A 13,087-nucleotide genomic window follows, 5' to 3' on the forward strand; every position below is an offset into this window, starting at 1 on the left:
GATGGCCAGCTTGGGAAATCACCCTACTTTGTTCCTATCTTGATCGTCCCAAGGGAAGAACCAGGCTCACCTTGCATATTCAGAACAGTCACTGTGGCTTTTTGTCCTGCTCCAGCTACAGCAATCAAGAAGCCTAGCCATTTGCCAGCTGCCCTAACACTTAAAAAAAATAAAGAATTTTATCAAAATGAAAATATTTCACGCTAATATGACAAAACCACTTAAAATTAGGCCTCATATCTAGTCTGTTGTAATGTAATTTTTTTACCTCCTCACTATTAGCTGCCTCCTGGAGCTGTTAAAGACAGAACAAGGTCTTTGTTTCACTCACAACATGGATGTGTTCCTTTTTCCTTTAGGAGTTCCATAAAAAAAAAAAAAAAAGAAACTATACTTTTTAGCTACAAAGAGCAAGACATTTCTCAAAAGTCATTGATATAATGAATATTGTGAATAAGAAATAAACTCAGAGTAAATAGCACAAAGAGAATAGAAATAGAAAAATTTACCAGCATCTCTGTCCCTTCCTATGTGTGTCACCACTGGGAGTTTCTCTCTCTTTAGTTTGGTTTCAACTGCTCAGTGATTTTTGAGTTATAATAACATCCACATGGCCTTTCTTTGGTCCATTTGTAGCCTAAGAGTCCTGTATGCTTCTAAGGCTTCTCAGCTGTTTGTCAGTCTCTAGATAAAATTCAGACCCTCACCCTCTCACAGTGATTCTCTTAGTTCATGATCATTTTGAAAAATCTGATAATCCTTCCAGTTTTCTCTCTTTAACCATGCCCAGTTTCTTCCCAGAAGGAGCGAGCTCTCCCTTTCTTTTCAGAGACGATGAAGTAATTCTTAACAGTTTTTTATTTAACACATGCATTCTGAAAATCAGAAAAAGGAAAAGAACAAAAAAAAAACCAGACACCATCAGTCACAATGCTTCAAAGCACCAACTAATCTATATATTTTCAGTCTCTGTGTGATTTGTACTCTGCACATGATGGACTGAAAGAGGTTTCAAAAATAGAGTTATATTTTCAATGAAATTACTTTAAAATTATTTTATTTAGATTTCAACATAGTCTTAATTGTTGTCATGTTCAACTTTTCTTTTATTTTGCTGGATAGCTTCAACTGATACTTTCCCATAATTCAAAAAAAACCAGAATAATTTTCTTTTATGATTTCCTAAAAGACACTGTTGGAAACTCTTCAAGGTTTTTCTTTTTTCTAACTTTAAGATAAGAAAGATAAATGTGTATGCAATGCTTGCTATAAAAATACTATATATTATTCTTTTTGTGTTATGTCCTGTAATGGTACATTCTGGAAATGCTCCTTTTAGGAGGTTTTCAAAGCTACTGCAAAACACATACTGTGTGTGGGTTTCTTTAATTGGTTTTGGCAATTATTACTTTTGCCCAAAGAAGAACTGGAGGAGGTTGTCTAGAACAAGAAATTCAGATTGATATTAGTGAGCAATTTGGGGTAAAATATGGGAGAATTTTTAAATTAGAACAGAGTTCATTTTTGAAATGCCAACAAATTTTATTTTGACTGTTCAAAGAGAAGTTGTTTCCATTCAAAACATTCTTCAGTTAACGAAAAATCTGGTTATTTCTGAAGTTTTTTTGAAACGTTTGATTTAAAAGAGATCAAAATATTCAACCCAGAATTGCCTACATTGACTCTAAATTAATCTTATTTTATTGTTACTGTTATTGTTGAAAACAATCCTAGTCTTTTTCTTGAACCTCCTAGATGTTACTAAAAAATCAATAAGAAAAAATATTGATTTAATCTGATCTTTTTCTTAATGGAAATTTTAGTTTGGACATGGACCAATGAGAAACAATTTTCCAGTATTATTTAAGACTCAAAGAGTATATATGATAATATTATAAAGAAATTAATGAAATTTCCCTAAGCAAGCTTCTGTTAGTGGTTGGGTTTTTTGTTTTGTTTTGGGGGATTTTTAGTGGGCATTTTGGGGTTAGTACTTTGAGGGTTTGGTGGTATTTTTTTCTTTTGATTAAGGACAGTAGGTAGAGGTACGGCTTGGACCTACCCTTGACATAATCAGAAATTCCCTTTAATGCTGATGGTGAGGTCTAGTGATGGTGTTATCATTAGGTTTAAAACACCTAAGTATCCTGGAGATACAGACTTAAATCCCAGTAGGACTAAATCAATTTTTAACCTTCAAAGGCAGATAGATCAATGGCTCTTCTGTGATGTTTGGTTTAGATCTTTGAAATGGCAGACCTTTCTGCTCTGTTTGGAGAGCAAAGTTTCAGTGGCCTTATTCCTGAAGGAAAGGATTTGCTTTTGTGAATACAGTCAACAACCTTCCCAGAATTATGTAGTGGGTTGGAACAAATAATACATTTGTAAAATACCTTGGAAAGAAAGACCCTCGATCAATATAAAAGATGATCTCTGTGCATTTATATAAATTTCCTAATTAAATAATATTTTGGATCTCAGGTGTACTAATAAAAAATGAAACATATTTGGTATTTGAACCATGCTTTTTGTTTTCTGAAAATATTTTTGTGATATTTATTCATCTTATTTTAACAATCAATTAACCGTCAGAGGGAAATGCAACTGAATTATTTCTGAAGCAGAAAAAGATTCTGTTAAAGACAATTTTGAACTGTTGAAGACATGCATCAGCCTATATTTTGATATATGATACTTCTCAGTTCGTGCAGGCTGTGGTAAAAGATGCTGTATTTTAACAACAACAGTATTCTAAACTTCATATCACAAAACAAAAATATTTACACTTCTAAAGGAATGACTGAGTATGAAATAAAACCCTGAATTTAAATAGTTCCAGACTTCTCTGAATATGGAATTTATTGGAAATCTTTCCTCTTTGGATCTTTTTTTAACAATGATTATTGAACTTAAACACAAGAACTTAAAAAGTATTCATTTTTATAAACTATATATTTTATATTTTAAAGCCAAATATTTTGAGGAAGCAAAATACATCTTCTTCAGACTAAACACTTAAAATACAACATTAACTTTATAAACTTTACATATTGAGTAAATTGTCAGGTAGATTATTTACCTTCCCAGAGAACTTCCAGATAGATTACGTTTTACCAGTGTATATTTTTATAACATTAATGTAAATTCTTTGTATCTATTATTAAATTAATGCATTTGAGGCAATGAACAGTTTCTTCTTGTAAAGCAAATTGAAACCATTTGAAATTCATTCTTATTTCTTATTAACAGGATTGTTGCCTAGTCCCTCAAGCAGACAATCTCCAGCACAATACCATCTGATGCTGTCACTAAATCCTCAGCGTCAGGTTTCCGTAGCAACAAAAGAGCTCTCCCTGCTTCACTGTCTGCATTTGAAATCTGGGAAAAAAACCAGTTAATCTTATGTTGTTTTTCTACGTTTTCTTGACAGATTTAATCTCAGACCTTCTATATCTGGAAAGAAGTGGTAAGTAGCAGTTAAAGTTTGTGATTATTAAATTATAGAACTGTATTTTAGTCTCTGATGTACATGCACACCAGATGGTGGCCTGCTGTATTCCTCATCAGATTAGAAAGATAAAGTCTGGGCTATATCTAGGCCTAGACATGCACTTATGAGTTTACTTTTAGTATATATTTAAGATACCAAATCGCTGAAAGCTTTACTTTTGTTTGGTCATAAATTTGACAGGATGAACATATTCCCAAGGTGTTTAAAGTTAGTTTTGATGTTACTGTTTTCACACTATTATCCCTCTCCCTGTTGACAACAGCAAACAATACGCTACTTACATGGAGCGTACCTGGTTTAGGAGTTATTGTTCACAGAATCAACAACTATATTCGACTTGACATATGTGATAACAATTAAAAACTCTGACTGGAATTCACATGATTTCATACAGAAAAAATGCAAAATGCTTCTGAATGTGATTTAGAGACTGTACTTGCTAGCATATTCTAAATAAGAGCTTTCATATGTTCATTAAACATCAACTTTTTCATTTCCAAGACAGTTAAATTTCCCTAAAGCCAGTAGAAAGCCCACCCATCCAGCATGGAGAACTCCTGGATCAGTGGAGTTTTTGAAATTCGTTTTAGTAATCATCCATCCTTTCTCATTATGTTCTTAAGATGTTATTTTGTTATTGCAATTGATAACCTGAATGAAGTTTTCAAGGAATTTTGCTTAGAAGGAATATCCATTTCTTTGGATGCAATATTTATAAAAAAATGTAGTTGGTATATTTTTAAAAATACTTTCATATATATCCCTGAATTACTGTCATTTATTGGTGTACAAAATTTGGCTATGTCAAACAAAAACCTATGATCTAAGTTGAATAAAAATCTGAAGGTGGCTTTATTGCTTAAAAAGGATTGTGCCTTCATAATTCTGAAGACTGGAAGAAAAAAGGTAAAAGTTTGATATAATATACATTTTTTGGTTTTTTTATGAGAGCATGTTTTGCTGTTTTTTAACAAGACGGGACATCATTAAAAACAAGAGATAATGTAGCAAGTATCGAGAACTTCACGGAATCAGTACTTTTGCCTTTTTTGTGAGGCATCTCCAGTGATTATTTACAGATATATTTGTTTTGTACTAAAATCATACCATTATGTGTTATATTAATCTTTAGATAATTGTGAAAGTTGTTTAAATCATAATTTCATGTTTCATTTTTAGGTAGTTTGCTGAATAATTCTGGTGATTAGTAAGATATCTTTAAGTAATTTCATTATACTACAATGCTCATCTAATTTAGGGTCAAACCTTTTTTCTGAAGTAACCAGGACAATATAATCATTGTTCTAGGGTATTTTTCAAGTAACATCAGTGTTTGTTGACTTTTGCTAATAAATGGCATGATATTGAGAGAGAGACATCATCAGATGAAAGGCATGCAAATATTTCCTGAATATATTTCATATAGGTAGAACATAATTTTTCATGATATATTTGAAATGGTCTAAATGTAGGAAGACACATCTTATTAATACATTGCTGTATTTTAGGTTAATAACATTTCACAACAAAAATGTCATTTGATTTTTACATACTTGTGAAAAGGAGTTAAATAAACCTATTAGAGGAGTCTGTGCATTTGAGGTATCTGGTTAGTACACTTTCCAACAGCAAAGCAAGTAGGAAATATCAGACCCTTGACTACACAGTATTATGCTAGCAGCAGCATTGAACAATTTGAAGATGATAAGGGAATGGAAAAAAGTCCATGCTTGTCAGATACGTGGCAAAGATCTCTCTTTTGCAGTGATTTGAAGATAGTAGTGAGAGACATCAATAGAGCAGCAAAACCCATGCACATCTTGGTCACATATAGGTCATTATAAATGGTACACAGTACTGAAGAATCTCAACTTCGTAAAGATCCCTGTATGTCCTTGCAGTACAGGGCAGCACTCTGAACTCATGATGGGTAGAATCAGCTGTAGATCTCAGACTACACTTTTACTAGTTTTCAGGAAGATTTTTAATCAGAACCTTTTTTTCAAATAAAGTTTTCTTTCTTAAGAATGGGGTGGTAGTTTTCTTCTATACCAGTGATCTTTCAATTAAATAATCAATATTTTGATGATAATATTTTGAGATATTTTGGTAATACAACTACTACTGGAGTTCTTTAAGTGCCTAGCTTGGATCCTTCTATTGTAAGCATAAAGCAACCGCCCCTGTTCAAAAATAATCAATTTTCCTCATGTGAACACAGTTGAGTATTTAAAGCTAAATAGAGGTAGAATATGTTTAATCATTAGAAAACTGCTTGACCTGAAGAACCAAAGAAGGGAGTTTGTTTGCATCTATTTTTCCCTTGTCTCATTGGTATCCATAACAATGTTAACCATTTAGTAATTTATTTTTTTTTTTTAGATTATAGAAAAGTAATCCAGCTTAAAAAAAAAAGGAGCAAATTTTAACAAATCATGAAAATACTTACAAAATGTGGCATCAATTTTTTACTTCTTGTGTGCATTTATACTGCAGAAAATACGTGGATATTCACACAAAGTTCATCCACATTTTTGTTCAGTTCCCATTCTTTATATGCATTCCCAACAGTACGAATAGGCAAAAAATATGTAGATTTTAATATTTATTTTTTCTTTAAAAGACTCCATCCTGTGAAAATGACATGGAATGAATGTTAAAAATGATATTCAGTAAACATAAAAGTAGACAATTTGTAGTCCCAAACCCATTTGGGAAAGTTGATTTTCTTCCTGATGTTATACATTATTTTGATTTGTGGTTTCTGATTAATCATTTATTTTTCATAAACTTTTGGTAAATAGAGAGAATAATATTGATAAGAAAATAAGTTTTATTACAAAGTGGACATTCAGACAGGAACTGACTGTGATAATTGCAACTGATATCATTTCATGTCCATAGTGCTACATTTTGTCACTATAGCTCTCCATTCTATTAGGCTAATAACCATTCTCTTGGTCCCATCAAATTAGTCACAACTGAGCCCTGAATTCCTGACACTCATTTATCTAGGGAAAATTGATAGAGGAAGAAAGATAATGTCACTGGTTTCACCAATCAAAACTGTTTCTCTAGAAAAGGTGTTTATAATAGAGTAAAATATAAAATTATAGCATTTTTATACACTAAGCTGCAAGCCTTCAGTTGTTTTGCAAAAAATCAGCTTTTTGTAAAGTTAGCAAGTCAAATGGATAGATGAATAATGCCACATCTACTGAAAAACTGCTTGTGCAAATGAAATGGCAGATTAGATCATATCTGTCACTCAAAGTTCTGATGATGTATATATTGCTAAGCATGCTTCAGACAAGAATTCTATTAAAAGTCACCTCTGTCCTAAAATGTATTTAACATAAATTTCACACTAAAGTGTGAAAGGTTAATAAAGATTTCCAAGGTACATGATGAAGAAACTGTTATTACCTCTACATATATCTTGAACGTTGGCTTTCTGGAATGGTCTAGTTATTACAGTAATTATAAATCATAATAATTATTTATTAAATCAAAAGAGACAAAGTGTCATTTTTTCTGTAAATGGCATTCACTGATGCAGGCTGTAAAATATCTTGGCATACTTTATATTGTCAAGCCACTGCTGTGTCTGTAGGTCCTTCCTGATCCCCCAATCTTTTTCTAGCTTTTCTAATTTTCTATGTATCCCAGACAGTTTGTGTTTCTTTGGAAAGATAGTAGCTACCATTGGTTTGTGCATTAAATACAGGAAAGCTTAATATATAAATAAATGCACCATGCAACATGAAAGCAGTGAGTAGTTAAGGCTGCTCACATCAAAAAGTGGTTACAAAGTTAGCACTCTATACTTCTTTTTTTTACTAGATGCTCATAGACATTGGGGTTTCTTTTGTCTTCAAGGACCTACAATTGTTGAACACAGGTAGTTTGAAAGATTGAGTGGAAGCTTCTTGCATGGATAATAAAACAGAGACAGGCCACTGATGGGGTATATGTATTAAATTTCCTAGGTAAAAGATAGAGTTGTACTCGAATCTTTCCCTTCTAGGGGGAAAGTGTGTGCGCACAACACACTGTTCTATTAAATAAAAAAAGGAGTAAAATTAGGCAGGAAATGAGAGTTATGTTGCTCACCTTTCATAAGGAGAGAGAATTTAAGATCTTTGGAAGATTTTAATTGACAAAAAAAGGAGGGATATCAAGTTCCCTGAGGATAGGTTTTAATTTTGAAACTTTGGATCTGTTTATTTCCCTCTACAGTGAAGTGATAAACATGGATTTCATGGGAGTCTCCTACTTCTTATAAGGTTTAAATTACTACTTGCACTTTTTTGTGGAGGGTCTTAGTCTGTAATTCATATAGTTCTACTGTTATTTGTTTACTCAATGGATTGTTAAGCATTTTGCACAATTTGGGTTATTTTCAATGTGTCACTGAGAAAAAATAAAATCTTAATATTTAAATAACTTTAAAAGGATGGAGAACAATTAGAAAATTCCTAAGCTACTTAGGCTAAAATGTTATATATCTTCCAAAATATTAGCTTCATGAAATAACTTCTACCTAGCAACTGTTGAAGATGGGCACGATTTGGGGGCTGTTTTGGGAAGAAAAAAACCCACGTTTTGTATCCTTTCATATCAAGGAATAGAAGAAAATAAATTGTCAGTGATTTATTTTCTTTCAATCTGTACAAATTGATTTCTGTGCTCCTTTACACCTATGTTAAGCTACTACGATAAAAGTATGGTGCTCTTCTAGTCTTATTTAACTACTTATGTTATCATGGAATTTTAAATATCCATTAGTACAATATTTGTGAAATGCTTCCTTCTCTAAACGATATATTTCCTTAAAGCAAATATGTTTATTCAAAAAATCCTTTCTAATGGGGAATTTCAATAGAAGCAGGTCAACTCCCTGATTAACAATAAAAAAAAAGAAAACAGATTAGACAAATGATTATGCACCTACATATGCTTCAGGTGAGACCATGGATATAATGTCATTTATGCTGAAAATTAGAAAGGGAGCCCATAAGATATGCAAAAGTCTTTGAGGATGTTGTTGAACATAACTGCTCATGAAGTCAGGAATGTAACTTCTCAAGTGAAAGTCCAAAAATTTGGCTTATAGTATCTTCACAGGGATGATTCACGTTAGGATGTTTTCAAAATACTATAAGCATAACTCAGAAACTGGTATGGAGAAACTAAAGCTTGAAGATGGAAACTGGGAAAAATTAAGTGGAAGCAAAAAAAAAACTGGAAAAGATAAAAAAAAAGTAAGACAAAAAAAATGTGGAAGCAAAGGAGTGTTCACTACCTGATATCCACCACAAGATTTTGTGTCTTTGTGAAATATAAGTACACGGTGAAGTGTAAGGGCAAGTAACATAGAAGAGATCAGTTACATCAAGCAACATATGGCTTGTCTGTTTCCCTTAAAAAACCAGATATTTATGTTTTCACACATAAAAAAAAATATATTTCTGTGTGTGGGAAAAGAGAGAATCAATGTAGTTTTTAGTATCTTCTGAATTTGTATGTATTTGGAGTCTTTTTTTTTAATATCAGAGTATTATTTTAACCCATTGAAAGTACTTCAAGTAAGGTTATTTTAAGTGTAAACTGATAACAATTTGAAGTAAAAGCAGAAAAAGCTGGTTCATGCTTTAAAAGTACTGCTCAGGCACAAAATGAATTCATGGCAGAAGTGTCACCAATAAAACACTGGGCAACAGGATTCATTCAAATAGCGCGGTCCAATTGGAGTGGATCTTGATAGTAAAACTCGTTGTGCAGAAATCTTGGTCTCCACATTATGCATTCCAGGATCTTTGTTTTGTATTAACTCTGTCTTTTACCGGGGGACTTGAATAGCTCTTAGCAGCTGGATTTATTAGTTATACATCAAGAGTGTATGTTCTGCATTCCTTTCTGCATGTTTCATTTGAAAGGAGTCCTATTCATGTGCTATGCGATGTGATCTGAAGCACTGTAAGTATGGACAATCAGGATATTCACTTAAAAAACATATTCTTAATCCAAAAAAAACATCACTATGCAGCACAGCTCCTCTTTCAGTTATATATCTAGCCCTGTACTTTCCCATTTCTTTGTGCACTACTGTGTCTTTGAAATTAAGTGCTTTTGTCTTCCTGTTTAACCTATGTTCCTCGAAGTCTCCTATTTGCACTTATTTAGTATATCAATCTCACCCTGTATTATTTGCAGTTTTGTCCATAAAGATTTGGAAAAAAAACATAAAAAGAGACAGAAATGAAAACTAGGAAAAGTAGATTTATTTCCACGCTTTTGTAAATTCCTTCTTTTTGGATCACATTCTTTACTTTTCAATTGTGTCCTGTGCAATACAGAATTCTTGTGAAAGATTATGAAACCTGTAGGAGCCAGGTGTCTGCACATCTTTGCAAATTCTGAGGACAACATTTCCTAGAAAAATACTTACTCTAAGAGCAATGTCCCTGCCATTGCATAAGGACATCAGCTTTACCTTCTATGGTGCCCTTTCTATTTATCAGACTAGTATTAGTTAAATAATTGTTGTCAGTGAGGGGAGCTTAAACTCAGAGCAAAGACAGATTTTCATTAGAGAGACTGCTTGTGTCATTAACTTGTCCTCTGTGGTGAGCAGTGCTACCCTATGGTCATCTCAGGTATAAACATAATTGGACAGTTTCTTGACATCTTGCAAACCATGTAGTAGCTCTTACGTAAAGTTATTGATCGGAATTTCTTCTCTGTTCTGCCTGCTTTACAGCATGTTTGTTCTTTTACTGAGAAATGAGGCAGAGCAGTTATTTATATTCATTTACATGTAAGAAAGACATCTTTAGGACATCTTATAATTAAAAAGTGTATGTCCTAATCATTGTACAACTACATGGATGAATTACTTTATGTTACAATGTGTCCATATTTTCACCACTTGTCACTGAGGAAATAATTTATTTGCATTCATCGTCAGGCTTTGTGTCTGTACCGGATGGATCAGTGTAGCGAAAATTAAATGGTGATTTATAACATAAAGGAGAAAAGTACTAGGACATTTTAACCTTGTCACTGTCTTGAATTGTTCTCTTGTTTTTCAAATGGAAGATAATATTGCTTCTTATCCTAAGAGACAACCAATATTTCTGGAATTGGACCCTGAAACACTGAGGTGGTTTTTCTGCTTCATTTGTGTTGAATAGCCTTTAGTCTTAAAGTAGACAACCTACAATAAAACTCTGCCTGCTTCTTTTGTTCTTAAATGTTAAGTCCCCTTCTATAATCACAAGTGAAATACAACATCATCTCACAGTCTTCAATATATTGATTTTCAGATTATCTTAGCTGAAGTACTATGAACTGTATTTAAAAACCATTAGTTGTATGTAAAGATGAAGAACCTACATGCTGCTTACACAAGGGTTATCATGTAATGGAGAATTAGTCTAGCTTTCCTTAGTCCTGTGGGACACGTACTTGTGTAAGTACGTGATAGAAGCTGGGTTCAGGTATAATTTTTGAACCAATGCTTATAAATAATGGTGTATTTAGCCATGTTCTTCTTCAGTTCTGCATTTCAATTGCTTTATTTCAAGCTAATGTCAGGCTATATCAGTTGTGTACCACCACTAGCAAGTTTTGTAAATTTAGAGCGTTGGTGTTAATGGATCCTAAAGAGTCAGCGCAGCATTATGACTAAACTTGTTAACAATAATTCTCATTGATGACTATTACACAGCCTAAAAGCCCATGACTACAACATAAAGAATGCTTGCTATGCCAATTAATTTCTCTAAATTGCAGAACTTTTATCTTCCTGGTTAATAAAAGAATATGGTACGGTATTTAAGTAATGTTAGACACTGGAATAATTTTGTATATTTTTTTTTTAATTTTGATTTCAGGAAAATATTATTGCCAATTACCCTAATTGCCAAAACATCTAATTAAAACAAAAATTATTTTGTAACATAGTACAAAAAGGGGTTGGAAAAAACAAAGCTTTTTAAAAAATCAGTCTGGCAGGATGGACTTAGCACCTACCCTTCTGATGCTGTTTTACAAATTGTTTTCATACCTACATGAAAATAGAGGAATTATGCCAAATATGTCGATTTCACCAAGGTCTGTTTTTCATCCCTACACCCCTTCTTGTTTAGCTAAATTAAAAGACTTGGTTTCCTGCCTGTTTATTAATTTACATAAGTAGCCTTTATCACTTAGAATACAATCTCTGCATGATGACTCACTGTGTTGAAAGAAGCACAGAGCTTCTTTCTGTTTTTGTGACTGATAATGTCTAAGCAGTCATCTCCTTTATAGCATTTGAAAGGGATGGTAGATGATAATTTCAAGATTATTAAGAAGGTGGGTTTAATTTTGTACCCTGTCAAGTCCTTACAATATTTTTTATCACATGGAAAGATACAATGTACAGTTCCCTTTTCTCATTACAATCCTTGTCATAAGAACAAGCAGCGGTATGTAATTCACCAGAGTATCTATGCAGTATAGGAGACTACCAAGTCTCTGTAAACTTTACAGCATTTTCTGAAAACTGCCACTAAACTGCCCCTTCCTAAGAGCAGAGGCTGTGACTGATTAGCAGACTGAACTGTACACTGTTGAAAAGGTTGAGATAACACTTCTGGCTCTTTCCCACCACAACCCACAAAGTCATAATGTACAATTGAAAGTGTTATGTGTTCTTAGCTTCCTGCCAAGAACAAATCAGTTTGACCAAGTGCTGGCCCACAGCTGGAGGGCTGCCTCAAGTAACAAAATCATGCCATACTAAAGTGTCTCACACACTAAGTCAGAAAGAATGTGATATAAGCATTGCACACAAAATGTGTCTTATGAAGAAAAAAGACAAAAGCAAGACGTAATCAAGACAGGACACTGAATTGCATACTTATATTTTATTGGATTTTTTCATATACAAATTCCTTTTTACACTATGTTTTAAGGGCGTACTTATATGGTATGTTACTCGCAGCATGTCATGTCAAAGTTGATAAAATAAGTCAATGGCAATCCATTCCTGTACCGGCTGCAAATTCAACACAATGAAACAGAGGTGTTAGTGCTTCCCGCACACCGTGCCATTCAGTGTATTCTTCATTTTATGTCTCCTTGCTTTTTGAAATTTGCTTTTTGTTACTTGGTGCATCTTTTTATGAGACTGATTCAAAGAGGATACATGTGCTTCTCACCCTCTAAGAATGGTAGAGTTTGAGCTCAATGTGTAAACTTGTTATACTCAGCTCATCAGCAGGATGGCAATCATTTTGTATACTCATACAAACAATATTCTTATACAGACCCCACTTTAGACACTGTATTGTACTCAAACCTGCAAAACAGTGCTGCTTTTCATCATCAAAAGGTCTGTTTTGTTTCTAACACTACTGCAGGCAAAGGTAATTGTGACATTCCTTAATGAAAATCAAGTCAGATAACAACTAAAAGTCTCTGAGATATCACTAGGACATCATTTTCCTTCCATTTTTACAGTCTTTTCAGTAATTATTAAGCAGACACAAAGCATAGTTTTCACCTGTGGCAGACAGACTCTGAAAC

Source organism: Phaenicophaeus curvirostris, chromosome 2 (genome assembly GCF_032191515.1).
Source record: "Phaenicophaeus curvirostris isolate KB17595 chromosome 2, BPBGC_Pcur_1.0, whole genome shotgun sequence".
NCBI lineage: Eukaryota > Metazoa > Chordata > Aves > Cuculiformes > Cuculidae > Phaenicophaeus > Phaenicophaeus curvirostris.